The sequence below is a fragment of the Arvicanthis niloticus genome, chromosome 18 (genome assembly GCF_011762505.2).
Source record: "Arvicanthis niloticus isolate mArvNil1 chromosome 18, mArvNil1.pat.X, whole genome shotgun sequence".
Classification (NCBI taxonomy): Eukaryota; Metazoa; Chordata; class Mammalia; order Rodentia; family Muridae; genus Arvicanthis; species Arvicanthis niloticus.
In genome coordinates this window covers 19,066,897-19,088,708 of record NC_047675.1, presented here as the reverse complement: position 1 = coordinate 19,088,708, position 21,812 = coordinate 19,066,897, and the positions used below count along the sequence as shown (strand labels likewise).

Below are 21,812 nucleotides of genomic sequence, written 5' to 3'. Positions count from 1 at the left end.
AGTGAGATATAGATGTTCTGAGCAACCGGATCCACATTTTCTCGAAGAAAGGGCTGATGCTGCAAGGAAATAAAGCTACAAAGGCAGGACCCTGGAGTTAGGGCTCTCAGAGGGAAGACACTCAGCTGGAACTCGGCTTTCTTATGGGTGTAAGTATACATACACACACATACACACACAGAGATAGAAAGAGAGAGACGAAGACAGAGAGACAGAGAGATTGAAAGAAGACCTCGAAGACAGACATTACTGACTGAACGGAGCGTGCTGGACCAGCTAAGGTCTCAGGAAGAAACAGAGATGATACTTTTGGGAAACTTAAAACATTGAAAAGCATCTATATGTATGGGAACTAGTAAAATTCAGGTAAGATACATATGCAGAATTGCTGACCATTCTATCCGTCAGTCTGAGAAGCTGGGAGATTTCAAATGCCCAGTTTTCAGGAGACACACAAACAGGAAAACATGGCCCATTCACTAGAACAAAATTAATCTTTAGACTTTGACTGTAAAGAAACAGACATCAGACTTACTAAGCGAAGACTCTAAAACAGGTCTTAAATATGCTCAAAACACTAAAGGAAAATACAGATAAGAGTTAAAGAAAATGAGGAAAATAATATGTAAATACATCTTAATGTTAACAAAGAGATGCAAATTTTTTTAAACAGTATGGCATTTTTTGTTGTTTTTTTGTTTTGTTTTGTCTTTTGTTTTTCAAGACAGGGTTTTTCTATGTAGTCCTGGCTGTCCTGGAACTCACTCTGTAGACCAGGCTGGCCTCAAACTCAGAAATCCGCCTGCCTCTGCCTCCCAAGTGCTGGGATTAAAGGCGTGCACCACCACTGCCCAGCCAGAGGTGGGTGTTGGATCCCCTGGGACTAGAGTTACAGATGGTTGTGAGCCACCATGTGAGTGCTGGGAACAAACCTGGGTCCTCTGGAAGAGCATCCAGTGCTCTTAAGCACAGATCCACCTCTCCAGCCTTCAAGTTATTTTTTAAATGAACAAAAATTGCAGTCAAAAAAGTAAGTGAATCAAAACACTCAGTGCAAGAATTCAACAGCAGTTGACTCAGGCAGGCAGAAGAATTAACAGTACTGAAATGAAAGCATTTTAAGTTACCAGATCTGTGGGGAAATGAAAGAAAAAAAAAAAAAGATAAACAGAGCCCAGTGTGCTTACAGATACTGTCGAACAAACTGCATCATGGGAGTTCTAGAAAGAGATGGGGCGGGGGGCGGGGTGGCTAGAGAAGGACCAGAGATACAATCTAAAAGACTAATGGTCAAGTTTCCTCAAATTTGAAGAAACATAAATTTAAACATCCAAAATCTTAACAAATATCCAAATAGGTTGCATGCATATTAATTCAAAAGCAAAGCTTACAAGGATTTTTTTTTTCTCTAAGAACATACTTGGATCTAGGACAACTTGAACTTGGCTGAGCAATTAGCTGCAAGTATTTATCTTGGAACTAGAAATGGTTGTGTCCAGTAACCAAGAATCTGCTTAGTGGAAGTGTTTCTGTAAGACAGAACACTACGCAGCCATTACATGACGTCAGCGGTGTGTGGCACGTTATATGAAAGGAGGGTCATAAATGTCACGTGAGCTCTTGTTTTCATTACACAATATAACAGAACTGTGAATAGATGCCAACAAACTCAGGAAGCAAGACATGAACAGGTTAAGAATTCACTTTCTTTTAATCCCAGCACTTGGGAGGCAGAGGCAGGCGGATTTCTGAGTTCGAGGCCAGCCTGGTCTAGAGTGAGTTCCAGGACAGCCAAGGCTACACGGAAAAACCCTGTCTCAGAAAAACAAACAAACAAACAAAAAGAATTCACTTTCTTCTTAATAAATGAGATTAATAATATTCCCCATTCTTTTTGCTTCTGAGTAAAATTATGCCTTCTGTAATAAGTTCTGAAAATACATTTAGAAACTAGTAACATTCCAAGAAAGCATCAGAGAAAGGCTTGCACTGATGCTGAGGTGTAGCAACGGTGCTGTCTCCGGTCAGCATTCTGTGGCTCTCAGTGACTCTTCACTCAGGGGCCTCTGTCTCTTGTCCATCACAGGCCTTGTGAAAGTTCCAGGGTGTTGTCACTTCGGGTTTGTTAAGATCTAGGGAGAATTTCTAGGCTGAGGTGAAGTTTCATCATTCAGTTGGCTCCCTAGTCACATTTTTTTACCAAGCCACACTAAGTGTTTCCGCCTTGACATTAAACCTCCACAGACATCTCACCAGCAAATGAAGACACTACTTGCTCCGTCAGCACCTCCTTCACTGATCGCAAGTGCAGAGCAAGCATGGAGATGACCAAACATCTACAGAAAGCTCAACTTTCTGGGCTGATACAATGGCTCAATGCCAGAGCATCTGCTGGCAAACCCGATGACCAAGTTCAATCCCAAGGACCTACAGGGAATGAGAACAGCTCCTTAAGTTATCCTGTGACTTCCACATGTTTGCTGTAGAACACACACACACACACACACACACACACACACAGATGCACTATCAGTCTGTCTATCATTCAATCACTCAATGGCAAAAGAAAATTTGGCTTTCTTAAGTCTGAGTCTTTCAAAGTATCTTGGTGATCTTTCCTCTAAATTTATGAAATCTCATCTTTTACCAATATCCCCAAGGAGCTTTTTTGGAACCTAAATACAAGCAGGACATATAAGCCAAACCCCCCTCAGTTTTGCAAAATCCAAATGTAAAAATCATAAGATAAAATGAATGGCACTCGTTATCTGGCCATAACTGTTTCACAAGATTGAGGTTCTGACATACTGACCTTCTCGATGCAGCCAGATACAAATGCTATAAAGCCAAGTTTACTTCTTAGGACTGCAGACCAGGCTGTTTCCAACCCAGAGAATCTGCCAAAGCTATGACCTTTGACCTATGCAAATGTGCAAGGATGAAATTTTTGCCAGGGAAGGGTTTCAGATAGATACCAACTTGGCCCACGGGCACATCCTGCTGTTAAAAACAGAACAAGTCTTGGGCAGTGGACACATCTTAGAAGTAGTGTTTGCCTTGTAGACATGAGGTGAGGGTTTGTTCCCCAGCGCTATGAAAATAGATTAGTATATCTTACCACAAATCTGAGAATGCTTTGCCATCGAGAATCAAAATTCAGAGCCATTGGAAAGCCACGCATACACAAAAGATGCGAAATCAACGAAACCATTAGCTTGGGGGAAGGCACAGGGGTCAGGCAATGTTCACGGGGTTCAAGTCCTTTTCTGGCAAGATTCTAAATTTTCAAGAGGCTCCAGTAGTTCCCCATAGTGAAGAACCAATCGAAACACAGCAGGGAGGAGATTTGCCCTGGGCCCCATGTTCTTCTGAAAAACAGTTCATTGGGGAGGGGGGACGGAGCCAATGTATAGGTCTGTAGCCAACTTAGTAGCACAGAGAAACTAGGGATGAGGAAAGGAAGTGGGTATATAGGGACAGAATGTAGTCACACATGAAAGTAAAACCAGAGGAATAACCATCTCTATGGACTCCACTTCTATGGCATAGGACCATCTCCAAGCAATGGTCTCTACTGTTACATAGGGCCACCTCTGAGCAATGGACTCCACTGTGCCAAGGGCAGGCTTGCTTTCTTTCTTTCTCTCTCTCTCTCTCTCTCTCTCTCTCTCTCTCTCTCTCTCTCTCTTTCTTTCTTTCTTTTTTTTGTAGTCTGCCTCCATCCCCCATCCTGTTCAAACTCCTCTCAAACACACATTCCAGACCATCTGATTACTTAAATATTAACAGAAATTTGCATTTTCGTAAGATTCTAATTACCGTAAAAGTTTCCTCGGGACTCAAGTAGTTGGAGCTCCACACAGGTCAGAGAAAACCAACTGGGTAATGAACATAAGAACCTTCTAGAAGGTAAAATGCCACACCACAGGAAGCTGTGCAGGGAGCTGAGTTTCCAAGCCCATGTGTCCTCCTTAGGGACCTGCTTGGCAAACCTTTGTTCAGGGTGTTATTAGCTGCACGCACCCGGAAATGAGACTGGCCTGAAACCAAGCTCTGTGCTCATTAATGAGGCAGCTCTGAGCCTAGTTTTTCTATCTGCGAAATGGGACCGTGAAGCTACGGGGAGTCAGAAAGCATGCCCGGGATGCTCTCTGGGACATTAGCATCCCTACTTACCTTGGACTCCTCTTCCTGCTTCCGTGCCTGCTTCCATCCTGCCCACTTTCTGATCTTACTTGTTTTTCAATGAGTGAAACAGTCTCTTGAGGAGGTCTTGCTCCTTGAAGGAGTCAGATTGTGAACTTATGAGGGTTCTTTTGGTTGTGTGTGATGAGCAAGGAGGGAAGACATCAGCTCAGGTCATTGAATATATTAGAGATCTATCTCTGAATGGCTTCAGGCATGGCTGGATCAGGGGGTCTGATGCTAGTAAGTCTTAGCCTCTCTTCTCAACAGCTGAACTCTATTTGCTCTGCACTACTTTGATTTTCAGGCAAGGTCTTCCCATATGATGCGCCTGGAAGCTCTAAAAGAAAGGAATGCCTACCTAAAAAGAAAACATCCCCCCCCCAACAACCCCCAAACATTTACAGAAGTACCAGTACCAATGACTGTGGCCAGAGTGACAGCAGGGTAGCCCACTTCTGGAGGCAAGTGGAATATGCCAGTAAGGAAGCCTTGTCCTCCCAGGGAGATCAGAATTCTCTGCAGCAGAAGAGAAAAGATGACTAGGCACAAACACTAGCTGGTGCATGCATCTTCCTCTTTGAAAGAAGGAAAATCAAGAATAAAGGGATGTCCAGGCAGAGACTGAGGGCATGACACCCTCACACACTGCCACAACCTGGAGAAATGAAATGGAAGGATCCAGAATCAAAGCTCCCAAAGAGTTTAGGGTTATTTGAAGTTTGGTTTTGTTTGTTTGTTTGTTTGTTTTGGTTTTGGTTTGGGGGGGGCATTGTTTTTGGTTTTGCTGTTTGTGTGTTTGTTTGTTTACAACTAGGAAACTAAGGTCTTCCCAAATGGAACATGCCCAACTGAAATCCATAGGGAAAGCTCCCGAGAGGAGGAAAGGGGCACTGGGCACCGGCAGGACGTATCAGGTATTGGGGAGCTAGCCCTTCCTTCTTAAACGCTTATTGAAATGTTTGAGACCTAAAACAAGACGCATTTCCTGGCACTGAACAGTGAGAAGAAAATCACAACACAAGAACTAATCGCGTTTAATTAAATGCCAGAATGCCTGCAGATCTTCATATTTTATCGGGTTCATTGATGGCTATGTTTACTATTCCTCCCAGATCCCATTACGCTGGGAAGTAATTGTAACGGTAAATACTGCTCCTTTCGCAGGCTTCCGAAGTTCACGCGGTGGTCACTGGGGAGTCTTAGCTTTGCCTGCGGATGCACCCATAGCTAGATCAAAGCCAAAAGGGTTCCTTAAAACCTTCTAGGCCATCATACTGAAAACCAGAGGCAGGTGCATGGCAGCGTGGTGCTGAGAAGGCGTGCTTTGTGGGCAAGGGTACCTGGATCTCTCTGGACACATTGGAGCCAGGGAGGCCACAGCCACAGGCCACCATCCCCCAGTCCCTTGTTCCCAGCGCCTACTTGGCTGAGCCCCCACCCCTCTTTTAAACCTCTATCATGGCAACCGCCCCAGGGCCAGACCCCTAATTACCAGCTTCTTCTAAGTGCCAGGGGGGGGAGAGAAAAAAAGCCTTCGACAACCCCTCCCCCTCCCCAGCACAGGCCCAGGGGGTCAGGCAGGTTCAAAAGGTGAAATAAATGAATCTTTACACATTATAAGGGCCCAAGCAACATTCTCTGTGGCATTAGGGCCTTGAAACAGCAGCAAGTAAAAGCAGGTGTGTTGGGCGCCCTGTCAGCTAACAACACTGATAAGCCTGCCATGCCTGGTTCTGCTTCATTTCAAACAGACTGCTACAGAGAGGAGGAGAAAGCCAGAGCAGAAATAATTGCTGGAGCTTCCAGTGAGCAGGGAGAGCCTGCAGGCAGAGATCAACGGGCCTGATTTCACCCTCTTCTCTTTATTTCTATAACCTTAAATGTTCTGCTATTATAGAAACCATTATGTCAGCTCTCCCCAGCCTCTGCCGCTGCCCATTTTCAAATTGTATCAATTGGTAAGGCTTTGGGGCTGAGGGATCTCCATCTTGATTTCTGGTTTCTAGGTTTTAAAGATAAAGTGACTCCCCCCCCCAATCTGATTCATCAGGATATGCTGTCCTGAGCATGCGTCTAGATCAGATCCCCCACACACACACCCATGAACTGCTTAGAAACCAGGCAGGGCGTGGGTGGATCTTTCTTTCTGTTTTTTTTTTCCCTCCTTCCTTCCAAATGACAAATAATAAAGCAAATTGAGAGGAAATAATACTTATTACAGAGCTTCTGTTGAAGTGGCTAAAGAGCAGTTTTTTTTGTTTGTTTGTTTTTTTGTTTTTTGTTTTTTTTTTTCCTCCCTGGGGATAGGTTCGGCAGGCTCTAAGCTCTGGAGTTTATTGGTAACCTCAGACTTCTCAAGCAGGGAACTTAGGTGCACTTGCCTCACGTAAGCCTGTTCGAACTAATACTTATGTGTTTTACTTTGCTTATTGTTTGAAATATGTTCTCACCGTACTGCCCGGGCTGGTCTTGAACTCACAATTCTCCTGCCTCAGCCTCCACAATGCCTTGCACTATGTTGAACAGACACTTGCCAGGCAAAGTGTAGGAAGGGCTGGGAAACAGGTTGTGTTGGCCTTTTATAGCCAAGCAGTACCAGTAAAAGGAAGCACATTAAATAGACACATATTCACGGAGCTTTGGCAGGCACACGAGGATGTGAGCGAGTTGCTCTGCGGACTCGGAGTGGTTGCTCCAGAGAGCACATTAGTAAAATGTTCGGGCAAATCAAAGGAAAGCGTGTAGAACCAATAATGACTTCTATAACTGTCTTGGAATACATCACCCAGAGACTTGGTTGTGCTAAAAAGGAGAAGAAGAAAAAAAAAAAAGATGCACCATCATCCATCACGAGGGCCTCTGGCAGGCACCAAGAATGTGTGGACAATGAGGTGGAAAAGATAGTAAGTCAGACACAGAGAGAGAGACTCTGCAGCAACGCCAGCTCTCTCCGGAGCAGGTGGGAGCTGCTGACAGTGAGTTGGAGACTTGAGGAAGAGTGGGCATCATGGGTCAAAGATGGAGAGATGGGCTATGTGGCCAAATGCAGGAAGAAGTCAACCAGACGCCTGCACTACCACTGAGGACTTGGTGGGGTGGGGGTGGGGGGTGCTGGAGGCAGGGGAGTATGAGGCCCCATCTACAGGAAAAAGTGCAAACATGGCAGTCAGTCCCCTCAGTCCCTTCCTTAATTCCTTCCAGTTAATGTAAGTGTACAGGAGAGGAAGGGAGGGAGGGAGGGAGGGAGGGAGGGAGAGAGAGAGAGAGAGAGAGAGAGAGAGAGAGAGAGAGAGGAAAAAGAAATGCTAATTGAGCCAGGGACACTGACAGATCTAACAGAAAGTCTCTTCATTGGGAAATTGCCATCTGAAGCCTCCTTGTTCCTTCAGAAACCAGGAGGAGAGAGGCAGAGGGAGCCTGACAGGAAGTGAGGATTCGAGACTTCAAACACAAACATTATGAAAAACAAGCAACATCTGCAAACAGTAAGTACTTATTTATATTTTATGGAGTGTGTGCTTGGGATTCTGACAGGTTTTTAAACAGAGACCATATTAAGCCCATTCAAAGGCGAGAATGTCCCTTTTAAAAATGCATTACCCCGCTGCTCGGGCAGGCAGGCCGACTGCTGGCCTCAGGTGAGCCCTGACCCCTGCCGACCTGGTCTAACAAAACACACATGCAGGTTTGCAAGGGGGGCCGTTTAGTGCTTCTCTCTCAAGGTCATCCCAGGCGGGTGCTGGAGGGTTAGTATGCAGCAAAGCTTTTCCCTCGGCTGACAGAGGCGCTTTGAACTTTTCCCTTCTGAACAAATAGGAAAGGGAACCGCAAGGAAAGAGTCTGAGGAAGGAGCCTTCCACAGCTGAATAAGCTGTAAATAAGTAAGTAAATAAATAAATAAGTGGCCATCCTTGTCCCCAACAAATGAAAGACACCCCTCCTAGGCTTCCAGGGGCTTTGTGCATCTGCTGCATGTGAGAAACTTTAAAATAAAAACAACAAAATAAACCCCTTTCTTCCCCCCTCCGAAGGATGAACCCTTTATTTTTGACAACAAATACGAGATGGCTGGCAGGTACCGTGTGCTCTGTTCCATGAAATATTTAGTAAGGCAATAACGACTCCCTGGACAGCTTAAGAAAACCACGATTATATTCAGAGAGAAAGCCATGAGCAAACAGAGCGGGCAAAACACAAAGGAAGATAAGGGAGGAGCTTTCAACAGGACTTCCTGTCCAATAAGGCAACCAGGCTTGATCCATATGTTTTGAGAAAAATCAAAGTGTCAGAACTATCCAAAATGTCAATAGCTCCGGTAAGGAATATTGTCTAACATTTTCTATTACACCGTTCAAGAATTTGCCTCGCAGCGCAATTTGGAAGGAAAAAAAAACTCTTTCATTTCAAAAACACTCAAAGAAAAGAAGGAAGGGGGAGGTGGGAAGAGGGGAACAAGGCGCGTTTGAGGGGAGTGTAACATGATCGCGCTCCGGGCTCCCAACCGTCCTGAAAGCCGGGCTGATGAAAGTGGTTCTCCTCCACACCTCTCTGGAGTTCTTTCCGTTCTTTCCAGACACTCTTGCTGAGGCACTTCCTGGACAGTGGAGTGGAACGGAGCGGGCTTCGTGCACCAGGCAACCTGAGGCGCAAGCCTTCGGCAGGCTTAATATTGCGATGATCCGAGTAAATGACTTAAGGGATGAGCGGAGGAATGTTCCACTCATCTCGCTAGATGTCGGGTACCCCCTCCCCCCATTACGTTGTCCACTTTGAAAAGCCCTTGCAAGGCAGCAGAGGGACTCGCCACGTGAACAATATACTGCTGCTTTGGCAAAATGTAAACAAAACCCACCCCCTTTTCCCTTGGGACTGGCCTGGCCTGTGTCTGGTTTGACAGAACTTTCTGGCTGTGTTGCTTCTGATTGCCTCTGCCACAATGCTGGAAATTCTAGAGGGACAGACCATGCAGGAGCTGCTGTCTGTGCCTTGTGAAATCTTAAACAGCATGAAACAGCCCCCTCCCCCCAACAATCAATATTACTGACAAATTAATCTCTGCAAATAAACTGTTGTGCACATCAAGGCTGTTCCAAGTCCCCAGAATAATTGCATCAAGGAAGTTGAGGTCTTCACACCAATTCGGTGGCATTTTTTTTCTCCTGGACAGTGGCTGCTGTGGCGGCGGCAGCAGCACTGGTGGAAGGGATGAGACTCAGAGAGTCAGTCCCCAGTGGCCTTGACCTCCAACATTGCTTAAGACTCCGAATGTTAAGTCATCTAGCTCTTCTGAAGAGAAGGGAGAACAGGCAGAACTTGTTTATACTGCCCAAACTCAGAAATCACTGAAAATTCACCTTCAGCAAGGCTTCTCGATATCAGAATTGGGGTTCATTTTCCTTTAAAAACAGAAAGGGCACAGGATATGTTTGTTACTTCCTAAATTCCTAAAGCTGTTTGAAAGAAGGCCAAAAGAAAGTGCTCTGTACCCAGTCTACACCAATATTAAACCCTGGACCCCTGTATGCTGTTTGATGAACACCACCCCCACAGGCAGCCTTCCGCCATGCAGTCTCTGGCCCCTCCCCTCGCCTGTCATCCAGCTCTGAAAAATTAACATGTGGAAAGCCATGGGAGACAAGCTATTGGGCTGAAATTCTGTTCTCACTGATCTAGGGTCTGAGCTACCTGGGAATCTCAGAGTAAAGACTCCTCCCCGCCCAGGAACAGTAACTCGCAGCAGGAATCTGGAGTCACCAGAGTAGAGTTGTCATTAGTATGTAAATTTTAAAAGCTCAGTCAAAAATATCAATACCTCCCACTTAATTTATTACTATATAAAGATGGATAGCGGTGAAGCATATCATTGATTTTCAGAGCTCTTTAAAAAAAAAAAATGGCAAGGAAGAAAATAGCCAAAGACAACACAAAACGCTGTGTCTCAAAATTAATCACTATGCTTTTTAAACACACACACACACACAAATGCACTGTACAGCAGCCCGTATGGTTCAATCTTATTTGATTGCCTTTTCTGAAAATGAAGGAATGGAGCAGGGCATTTGTGTAAAGAGCTCTGGCTCGGAATGGATGAGATGGAGAGGTTAGCATTTTTACTGTATCGACAGCAGACTCTCAGACAGCCACACTCCAGCCTGGCTCTTGAGAGGAAATCGAAGCGAATGCGGTCCCTTGGCAGAGCCAGGAAGGATAACCTATCAGTCCCCAGTCCTCAGGCAGCCTGGCGTTCCCGGGCCAGCCTAGGCCATGCTGGCTCCTTTTATTATTTGGTGCAGTAACGTCCTGTTTCCTGAAGCGTTAGAAGAGATATTCATGATCCATAAGCAGATTCATCACCAGGTTCTGGGAAAGCCCACAACCTGGGAATTTCACGTGTGCCTGAAATGAGAAGGAAATCAGGGCCTGATCATCCCCTGTGCTGCTAACGGGTCACTTCCCTGCACTTGACATTTTGAGATGTTTGCATTTATACAGAGGGGAAAGGCGCAGGAGAGAAGAGATTTTTGAAGAGGCAGAGAAAAGAAGACAATAAAGGTCTGTTGGTGGGAAATTCTCTCATTCTGCCTGGTTTTTGTTCGGATTCTCAAGTGTTTTGGCTCTGTGTCTTTTGAATAAACAGCCACCCGATTAAAGCAGATGAATGAAGGAACGTTGGGATGAAGCAGATGCAGCCTGGAGAAACGCTGCAAATTCTACACTCCCTAGAGGATTCACATTCCCCAAGAGTAAGAATATTTGTATTCTGTAGCAGTAAACCCAGGATATTTGTCTCCTCTTCCCAGAGTTCTGGGTCCTACCTCAAACCTCTTCAGAAGATCCTGGGAATGGTGGAAGGTTGCTGTGGGTTTGCTATGGTCTCTGTGGAAACTTATCTTCTTATAAAGACATTCTACCTGTCATTGGGCCACAAGCCACAGGCAACTCTCCAGGTTCGTTACATGGGAAATATGCAGCTGGTAGACTCCTCCTGTCCTGAGAACCCCTGTCTCCATCAGGGGTTGCTTTCCAGGGTCCCTGCCATCGGACTGATGCCTCTGAATTACCCAACCACGTCTACTGCAGTGAGCAGTAGCGTACTTTCCCTCCTTGCTCTGTTTATGAAAATATGCATCAACTTACTAGGTGTCTTCTTGCTATAATTGGATTTAATTCATTATCTTTCCTTTCAATAAAATCACAGGAAAACACGGGGATGATGTAAATGTGCAGGCTAATTGCTTATGGAAATTCAGGGGCTGCCCTTGGTATAAATTCACCCCTCCCGAGAAAGACACGGCTGCATCGTTATCATAGAATTTTACAACAATGTGTAATTATAGAGAGAGGCAGGTGTAATTAGCAGGCCTTTCCACAAAGCAGGTAGCATTCCTGGTTAAATATTTACAGCTACACAAACAGCCGGTAATAATGAGTTTTCCCAGCCACACATAACAGAGCATCCAACAAATATCACGCCAAGTGGTCATTATCACTCCGGCAAGCTCTGCTTTGCCTTTTTTGCCTGCAAGGATGCTTCTGCAGCGTCTGCAAGACAGGGAATCCAGGCTGACGTGCCTTGCTGTCTTGCAGTGGTAATGAAAGCAAGTATGGAAGCAGGCGCTCTCCTTCTGCAGAGAGCCGCAATTAAACCTGAATATTTAGAGATTCGGAGATGACATCAGCCAAGAGTCCTGCGCTTGGGCGGCAGCAAAACTTGCCCCCCCCTTTCTATTTATTTATTTATTTATTTATCTCTCTTTTTGTTGTTGTTTGTTTTATTTTTCTATCTGAAGGAAACCCGCACCAAACTGCAAAATGCCGAAAGCTACCCACAACACAAGCAACCGCCGAACACGTCCACCGAGGGTCACCCAGATCTGCAGCTGTTGCACAAAATAAAATCAATGCAGCTCACTCTGGGCAAACACCCTCTGTGGCTCTTTATTGCCAAATGATATGAACTTTGACCCAACCTGAACAAAATTTAATATTTTTCTCCCAAATATTTAAAAAATTCATTCTGGGGCCCGCGAGGAGTCAGAGAGTCTGCGAGCTGTAATTTGACATCTGAATTATTCCGAGGTTAATACGGAAGGCTATTCACAAGCTTATTTGGAGACGTGTCAATCAAGATAGCACTTGTGCAGAGAAGATGGACTTGAGCTTAGGAGAGCAGATAGCTTTCAGGGAAGCACAAAGTAAAAGGAAGGCGGGCTCTGATGAATGCGTTACGTCTTCATTCTGCACAATGACATTTTTTTTTCCCTTGAAAGAGCTAAGAGAGCCATCTCAGGGATGTGCCTTTTTCCACACCTGTGAAAACATTTTAACGTTTATTAAAAATGATAACCATAAACAACAAACATGGTATCGAATCTCGCCTCTGCTAATTTCAACGCTCTGATTAAGATTTTAAGCAACGCTTCTAAATTAGACTGTCAGGCTGCCGTCCTCCAGGCTGGGCCGGGGTTCTGATCCTGAGCAGGGTTGCTGGAGCAAGCCGCCTTTCCTGGTCTGACTGCCGATCTGGCTGGCACAGCTGATAGTCCTTTCATTCATTTCTGCTGAATTGGGGGTGATTCAATTAGCCCTGATTGTCCACGAGCTGCAGCCCAAAATAAAACTCTGGCTCTGATAGCCTCTTTCTTACATAGTTCCCAGCTGACAAATAACAATGTTAATTACCCATTGTTATGATCTGAAAAGACATTCTCATTTTAATTATGCAAATTCGGAGCCATTTTATTCAGATAAGCAAAAACTAAGCAGGCTAGTTTGTCCAAGGATGGCTGCACCCCTGTTTGGAATCTCCCCAGCCTGTGTGATCTGTCAAGCAAGAGTGGACTTCATCTTTGGGCATCTCAGGGGTAACTTCTTTCTCAAGAGACAAAGAATAGGACGTTGTCTTCAACATTCTGTTTCTCTGAGCATCATGGAAAGCTGTGACGGCCAGTTTGCTTGGCAGTGGCTGCTATCTTGGGGGTGTCTATGATGAATGACTGGGCATTCAGCAAACAAATATCTCTCGCTTTTATACCTGTGAGAGCCAGAGACTCACCGAACATAAATCACAGTACGAGTCTCCCAGAGATTGCTCAAACACGCTGGAAGCACTTTCTGCTACCGAAGTTCTATTTAGAAAAATGCTATAAACGGGAAAAATAAAACCAAAATTATCTTCAAAGGCTTTGGAAGAGGGAGTTGGCATGCAGAGGTCAGAGGACAGATGGCCTCAGGGGACTAGGTCTCTGTTGTTTGTCTTTACAAATGGCAGTTTGGGTAGTCTTGCAGGGACTACACTCTCTGCCTTCCATCTTGATGTAGGAACACTGGGATTATAGATCCATACCTGGCTCTATGTGGAGATCGTCTCTTCTTCCTCTTAATTAATGCCCACTATGGGTAGCGTCATTTCCTAGGCTGAGCCCTAAAGGGTTTAAGAGTGAAGAAAGCTCACTGAGTATACGCAGCTGGTTGAGATCCAGCCTTGACCCTCCTGAAGTGATAAACTGTGACCCACAATTGTGAGCCAAAGAATCTTTCTCCCTAGTGCCTGTTTTGGTTGTATTTTTTTTTTTTTAGTCAAGATATTTTATCACAGCCACAGAAATAAAATGAGGATATATTGCTACAAAGAAATGGTTTAGTTACATACGTGTGTTCACAGTAACTGTGCCCATCTGGATCTGGGATACCATAGGCACTCATGTGTTTACAGTACATTAATACTGAGAATGAACAAACTCACTTCCACAGAGACGGTCTAAAATACAAATCAGGTCTTGTTTCTCTGATATTTAAAAAACTCTTCAGAAGCCTCCAGAAGGAATTCAAGGTTTTTAATGGAGCTCTGGATTCTGCTGCTGGTTCCATCTGTATGTAACTCTGTCAGTCACTGGGTTCTATGAACCAGTCATTTGCAAATGCTGGTGTTTCTCAGCTATGACCTCTTTACCTTTGTGGCTATGCTTATGCTGTTCCTTCCGACTGGATCTTCCCTTGCCTCTCAGCTCACCTCTCTGACTTCAATATAAGTCCTTCTCCAGGAAGCCATTCCGAGTCCCATGGGATGGAGTCTGGGGACCCATTGAATTATGGGTTATTTGTTCATTCATTCACTGTGTCATCCAATCATGAGATCCAATAATAAGCAAGCTTTCTGCTCAAAACATATCTCCTACCCCACGCCCCACCCCCACCCTGGGTTCAGAAACTGCAACATGGTGTTTGATCCATAAACATTTTTACAGGCAACAAAATACTGCATACAATGCTCCAAGTCTCTCTCTCTCTCTCTCTCTCTCTCTCTCTCTCTCTCTCTCTCTCTCTCTCTCTCACACACACACACACACACACATATGAAAGCATCTCCCAGCAGGTGGGCTCTTTCACCCAAACCTCCACCTATGTGCTGGACCCGTCTTCTCCCTTCTTGCCTATCCCAGAGGAGATGGGTTGGCTCAGTCATAGAGTTACCAGTTAGGCCAGCCATTTGCTCAGGGATCATGAGCCCTTCAGTACAGAATTACCTTGTGTCCAAAGCCATCAGTACTGGGAACAGCCTGCCAAATATTTGCTGAGAGTCCCTAACCTTTACCTTCTCTCCCACAGCCCCACAGGGATGCCAGATGAGCTGGGCAGTGGCAGTTGACTGGCAGGTCAAGGCTCTTCCCCTCCTCCTTCCTCCCCATTCATCTCTGGTATGAAGGCTTGGCTGCAAGGCCAGCGCCTTGCCTAGTCACTCTTCATATTAAGTAGGGAGCCTGCGATACTTTCCATGTTGACTCTGCTAACACCATTAATGCCCTTGGTGTCATCACTTTAATTTGTGCTCTTGAAGCTAACTGCTGTCATTGGAGCCCCAACAGGAGGATATTGCTTATATTCTCAGGATGGAGAGACAGCAGCCATGCTTACAGAAGCACTGCCAGAGATGGCTGCTAGCAGCCGAGTGGTCCAGGAACACCAGCCTGAGTGAGACTGTGTATTTGGAAAAAGATGGGGGCGGGGGGGGAGGGAGGTGCTGCGATATTTCCTCAACCCCACAGACAAGATGAATCTCTTAAATAATCCACAAAACTTACACAAGGTTGTTAGCAACATTGCATCCTCCTGGCCGGCAAAGTCCAGGACACTGGGCATGAGGTCAATGCTTGACAAACGGCAATGGGACAACTGAGGAACTGAGCAGAGCCGTAGACAGTCGCCAGCCTTCTGTCTAGCCTGTCTGCCATCTGAGGATGGAAAGAAAGAAAAGAAAGCCTTTTCTGGTGATGGGCACGGGACAGGGCCATTCCAGAAGGCACAGACACTAGCTATATGGCTATCAGATGACATCAGAGCCCCCAACAAACAGCCTTGTGACCCCTGATGGGCTGGAGAGAGGTTTACTTGATGAAAAACCATCCAGTTAAATAGGCTATCGGTTAAATTTGAATTTCAAAGAAACGACATTGTCATAACTGGGTAGTATTCTATTACACGTGTATATCAAAGTTTATTTATCCATTTATCTACTGATGGATGCATGCATGCATGCATGAGTTGTTTTAATCCACTGACCTCTATATATTGAGCTGGGAGGACCATGACCAGGAGTGCACATAATTTTGTTTGGAAACCAACATTGGAGTGGAACTGATGAGTCTCATGGGAATTCCACATTCAGGGAATTCCATGTTCAATATCTCAAGGAGTTACCAAGTTGTTCTCTTCAGGGGCCATATCATTTGATCTTCTTTACAAAAGGTCTCAAACCCTTGAGAGTTTTCAGATCTTAGAATGTGATGATAAGAGACAAATAGAAAACATATAAAGAGGGCAGTGAAGTAATGTGACCAAGATGCAGATAAGGAAACAGCAACAGACAAAGAGGCATCAGAGATGGTCCCTAGGGCCTCTGGGTAATTCACTGCCAGGGGTAGTCTGAAGTAGATCAGTTTGTGAGCTGACATGACAAGAGCTAGGTTTGGGGCATGTTGATATTTATGGCATGTTTACTTTATCTGATGTTCTGGCCTCCAAGAAAGGGTTGACTCTAAAGAGGAGAAAGGAAGAAAAGAGAGAAGAGGAAGGAAGGAAAAAGGAGAGAGAAAAAATGAAGGGAGAAAGGAAGGAAAGAGAGAGGGAGGGGGCAGGAGGGAGGAAGAAGAGAAGGATGGGAGGAGGGAGGGAAGAAGGAGGAAGGGAGAAAGGCAATAAAATAAATTGACAAAAATTAAAAAGAACAATAAAATAACCAGCCAAATGGGAAGCTCTAGGGCTTATGGAGTTCTGTGAGATCAGAAACTTCTGAGTAGACATCAACCAACTGTGGATTGGTCAAGGTTGGGGGTGGGAAGCAGACAAGATAAAATGATGCCACACCCCCCAAATTCCCACTCAGCTCATTACAGCTGTGGGAAGAGCCATGTCATCACCTCCCAGAAGCTGGGGAGAGGCTCTGTGGGAACAAACAAAAGTAAACACCATGCGGTGGATAGTGTCGGGGCTTCGGGGCTTGCCACATCATCCCTGATGCAGTTGTCTGTGCTGAAGTGAGCAGGAGTGACTTGAGGCCATCACTAGGGATGAGAAGGATTCAGAGTTTCCTGGGTCTTGCTTCCCTGCTGGGTAGACAGGTGGTGCCCCTATGTGTGGGTGCTGCGGCCCCTGGGTGGGGCCCAATGGACCGGAAGAGAGACACCCCAACCACTCTAATAGTGTGAGCGCCCATGGCCTCTGGCCTACCACGTGATACAAGATGGAGGATCCAGCAAACTAGTGGAACCTCAGAATGGGCCTGGAACAAGGCAATGGCAAATTCCCCATCTTTACAGAAGTCCCCTCAGGTGCTGGTAGCCTGGCACCCCCCCATAGTGACAATGGGATGGTTGGCTACTCCAGAGCTCAAGTCAATTCCCCATTGGTCCAAAGGCTGTATTAAAAATGCTTGCTGCTGCGCAATTCAGTAGATCTGCACCCCAATGCTGGTATCTGGAACCTGATTCCAGGTTTGGTGACTCCACCTCCCTCACTCCCTTCTGGATCCCAGTTCTCACATCTATGGACCAAAAGGGGTCCAGACTTCCTATGGGTGCTTTAGGAGAACCCCATTGAGTGGCATGCTCAGTTCTAATGAGCACGACTGACTGACATCTCCAGGGCATGGGAAGTAACCAAGTGACTTCCAATATAGAGCATTGCAACACCATCAGGAAAGAGGAGAGAAGAAAAGGGAGCTTACATAGAAAAGATACAGCAGGACCGCCTCAGACAGCACACAGGTCCCTCAGGTCAGGAGGTTCTTGGAAACAAGAAAGGTAACAAATCAACTGCCACTGACTCCCAAGTTTAGATTACCGTTAGTAGAATTAAGGAAGGGACACAGAAAGGGTATGTCGTGATTCCAGCAATGATCCTGTGGCACTCGACCGTCCACCCTGTGTGAGGGGCTGGGAGCTGGAGTCACATGGAGGAAACACCTGGACGTCTGAATCCTCCACTTCAGAGAAACAGAAGCCACAGAGTCTTGGTCTCATGTGCTGCAGTCTAAATTATTCCCCGGCTCAGCATCATGGCAGTCAGGAATCCCCAAAACTGATCAGAAAGCCATAGGCCACCTGTTTCTGTAGGCCAGATGTCCCAGGTTGGTCCTATGGCTCAGCCTCCCCATGAGACTCCATGTTATCTGGAAGACTGGTGGCCACACCTGTTGAGGGAGCACTACCAAAGTTTCCCCCGTGACAATGGGTCACTCACAGGGCTTCTCCACTGGCGGTTGCTGTTCCTGGCTCTGAGTCTCTAATAGGTCTGATGTCAAAAGTGACATCCTGTGCATTACTATATTCCGTTTGTTAGAGGAGGATCGTTGTGGTATACAGTACTGCAGATGCAGCCAATGCCCCTAACTGTACACTTAACAGTAGCTAAAGAGGTCAGTTTTGTCTTAAACATAGTTTGCTATACACTCTTCAAATATCCCCTAGAGGCCCCAGAGGAATAATTCTAAGATCTTAGAGGCTACCCACAATAAACACCTCCTGAGAGTCTGCTGTGGGCAGGGAAGGTCCCCTGCACTGAGGCAGATGCTATAAATGACTGTCTGGTGAGCACATTTGAGGAATAAGGCAACATAATGTACAGACACATGGGCAGTGGAGAGAAAGAAACGGAGGAGGACCCTTTTGAGGTGGTCCCTAACTACTGCTCAGCCCCATCATTACTTCCTCCAGGAGGTCTGCCCAGGGACTTGCCAGCATCTGCTTTCTCTGGAACTCAGTTCTCCGCGAGTCTTAGCTGGCTGTGTTACATGGGGCTGCGGAACCTGAGTCTCACACTGGCCCACAGGCACCTGGGACAGGGCCCATGTCTGGTTTGTATATCCCTGGCAGCTCAGTGCCTTCTTGGGCCTATGGTACCACCGATGGACAAGGAACATTGGGTTTCATGACTGCTGTATCCCTGAGAATGACAAGAATGGAGTCCCTGGCCCAAGCAGCAGGCAGGTCTTGGTTAATAAAGGCACAGGCTAGAAGATCCCATGGAGACTCATTCCCTTAGCTGGGAGACACTCTTTCTCCTCAGACAGAGCAAGCCTCCTACTGCTGGGCTCCCCCAAGGCCAGGAAACCCAGGTGTCTCTCCAAGCAAGCCGAGGCCCTTGTCCGGCCACCTTGCTCTTCCATGCCCTGCCCGGGGCTCGTCCTCAACATGGGTACATTGTTTTTCTTGCTTTGTACATAGATCGGGGAGGGTTGGAGAGCTGAAAGCCCTGGCAGGGCTGGGGGCCCGTGCCTCTCATAATGGAGGTCAAAGAAAATGAAAACCCTCCTCCCCTGCCCCACCATCTGAATTCCTACATTGGCTATGACATGGCTAAGGGGGAAATATTGGATTTATTTTTATGAGTTAGTCATAACCCTAAGGCCCTTAAGAGGAACTGCATGAAGTGAATCCATCAGAAGGTTGAGAAGGTCACAGCTAACTTGTAAAAATAAATCCAATATTTTTCACTCTGTCTTATTAGATTTATTTGATGCAGACATACAAGAGGGTTCTCCTTTAAAAAAAAAAAATCTTTTTTTTTTCCAATGGTCATTTTTAATGCTATTTAGAGTCTTCCCAACCAAATACTCCTGCCATCATGATCATCTGGCCCAAAGGTGTTTTCTTGAATTTTATTCTTTTTTTTTTTTTTTTTTTTTTTTTTTTTTTTTTTTTAATTTTTGAGATAAGTATCCAGGGGTCCTCATATCTCCCGTCCATCGCTTTTCCTCTATAGGAATCAGCGCTGGTCTGTAAGGTCTGAGGCCAAGCATGGAAGCTGGAAATAACTGAGAACATTTCACGGGTGATACTGTTGATAGGGTCAAAGTTCAAGCCAGCTCTGTAATCCTAGTATCAGGAAGCAGACATGTGAGGATTGGGAGTTCCTGGCCAGCCTAGGCTACATAGAGAGATCCTGCATCAAAATAAATTATCTGGAAAAGAAGAAGAAGAGGAGGAGGAGGAGGAAGAGGAGGAGGAATAAAAATTAGGAGGAGAAGAGGAGGAAGAGAAGAATAGGAGAGAGAGAAAGAGAGAGAGAGAGAGAGAAAGAGAGAGAGAGAGTCTTCAATAAATACATGCAGAATGACTGTTTCAGAGGTGAGATATTTTATACTATGGACCATTTTGGAGACTGGTAAAGTCTCATGTGAAGAAAGTGCCTTCCTAGGGAGCCGCAGTTACCGAGCAGGTGGAGGCCAGGCTACTGTGGAGCAGAGGGTTACCCCTTTAAGGGTGTCCTCTGTGGAGCTGAAGCAGGACACAGAACAGGAGGGGAAGCCATGAGTCTGACATGGATGACATTTGGGGCATCTTGAATGCAGCTGCCTCCCAGAAAGGGTGGGGCCTTTGAAAGGTCATGTCCTGGAAGCCCCTTTGAGGGAAATATCAGTTGGATGTGCTGTCTCTAGAAGGTTCCTGACTCACTGTGTTATAGTGACATCAAGGATGCAATACACAAGTGTGTTAAACAAAAACAGTAAAGGCTTCGGAAGAAAGTGATGTTTATGGGTTTGTCACCAAGTCCCCAGCACAGAAGTAGATGTCTGAGGCAGAGCCGTGTGTCTGGGACAGGATGCAGCAGCAGGTGCAGAAGGATCAAGAAGAGAAGCCAGGAACGCTTCGAAGACCTGCACAGGTAAGCAGGGAGTCTAGCGTTTGGAATGTCCTGGGGACAGGTGAGATAGTCACCACTTCCCCAGGCTGCCCCTGCTCCGTGATGCCCCCAAATGAACTAGTTAATTATCTGACAGCTAAGTCCATTCTCATCCCAGACAACACAGAGACAGAGAGACTGAGAGAAGCAGAGGCTCCCACTGCTCGGAGCTTCAATTTAGTTTTCCCGTTGATGTGCGGCTGCCATGATGTGCATCAAACAAGTGCAATTTAAAACTCAGGAAGCTCAGCTCTCAATAATTCCCCGCTAGGTTTCCATCTGCAGAAGAGTAAATAACGCAAGCGCTACAAACGCTGCGAGCAAAATCTCCAATAACAGATCTATGCTTATGAGAACTTCCCCAATTTTCTCCAGTCTCCACCGCTTCTCTCCTGACTTGGGTCTGTATCAGATTTTTTTTTTCCCCCTTTATTGAACATCTGCCTTGGGAGCCACTGTCACAAAAAGTAATAAACACATCAATCCAAAAGAAAAAGAGGATTGCACAGTCCAAACTACTTAACCAATCAAATCGGCAGCCAGGGGGACGCGATGAAGGGGTGAGAGCGGAGAGAGACCGGCTTCCTAGAGAATTTTCTAATAATGGTACCTACCCGGCGAGGAAGAGTGCCCACACTGTACTTGGTTCCCAATAAGTTAATTAGAGCTTCTATCGCTAATTACAGATTTCAACCTTTGTTGTGATTTCCAGCCCTGGGATTAATTTGTAAGTTTCACTCAGCCAAACCCTGACAGTTCCCAATTCCTCTCTGCATCTTCCAAAATAGAAGGAAACGGGGGAAGAAAAAATCTGTCTTGGAATCAAAAATTATTTTTTCCCTTAAAAAAATGAGCCCAGACCATAATAATGCCTTCCTAACTTATTACCCATGGAGTCTGCAAGCATGTATCAGAGACAGCAATCATGTTGTTTGCTGTCCCTGATGGTCCCCCCCTCCCCACCCAAAGAACAACAACCAAAAATTATGCCTGAAAGGAAAAAACAAAGCAATTTATGTTTCCCAGTAATCTTCTCGGAAAACAGCTCAGGATTGCATGCAAAGCAAGCACACAAAATCAAATCTTTCTCCAGAAAAAAAAAAAATCCTATTACAAATTACATTTAACTCAGGTGTGTATAGTTTGCCAGTTTTTATCCAATTGTAAATTAGACCAGTGTTGCCTGTTGGGAGGGAAAAGTAGCGTTTGAAACATGTCTTATTGACTGGGTGTAAATTACCTGCAGCGGATTTGTGAAGCAAATTCGAAGCAAGCGTGCCTCCTGGCAACATCATATTGATTGGGCATTGATATTCAGCTGATTTTTAAGGCAAAAAATAAATATTGTTTTAGCAGCAATTTAATTAACAAAATCATTGCACACATGGTAAGAAAATTGTGTTGTTTAATACAGGGACTTACGCTTAAAAAAAAAAAACAATTAT

The 21,812-nt window shown here is 45.5% G+C and overlaps 1 long non-coding RNA gene across 1 annotated transcript; it reads left to right on the top strand.

The window, feature by feature from the left end:
- Positions 1 to 7,515: 7,515 nt before the first annotated feature.
- Positions 7,516 to 12,331, top strand: LOC143434948 (uncharacterized). Its single transcript, XR_013104831.1, has 3 exons — positions 7,516 to 7,673; positions 8,762 to 11,135; positions 11,979 to 12,331. It is a non-coding gene; the product is annotated as an uncharacterized LOC143434948 (long non-coding RNA).
- The last annotated feature ends 9,481 nt before the right edge of the window (positions 12,332 to 21,812 follow it).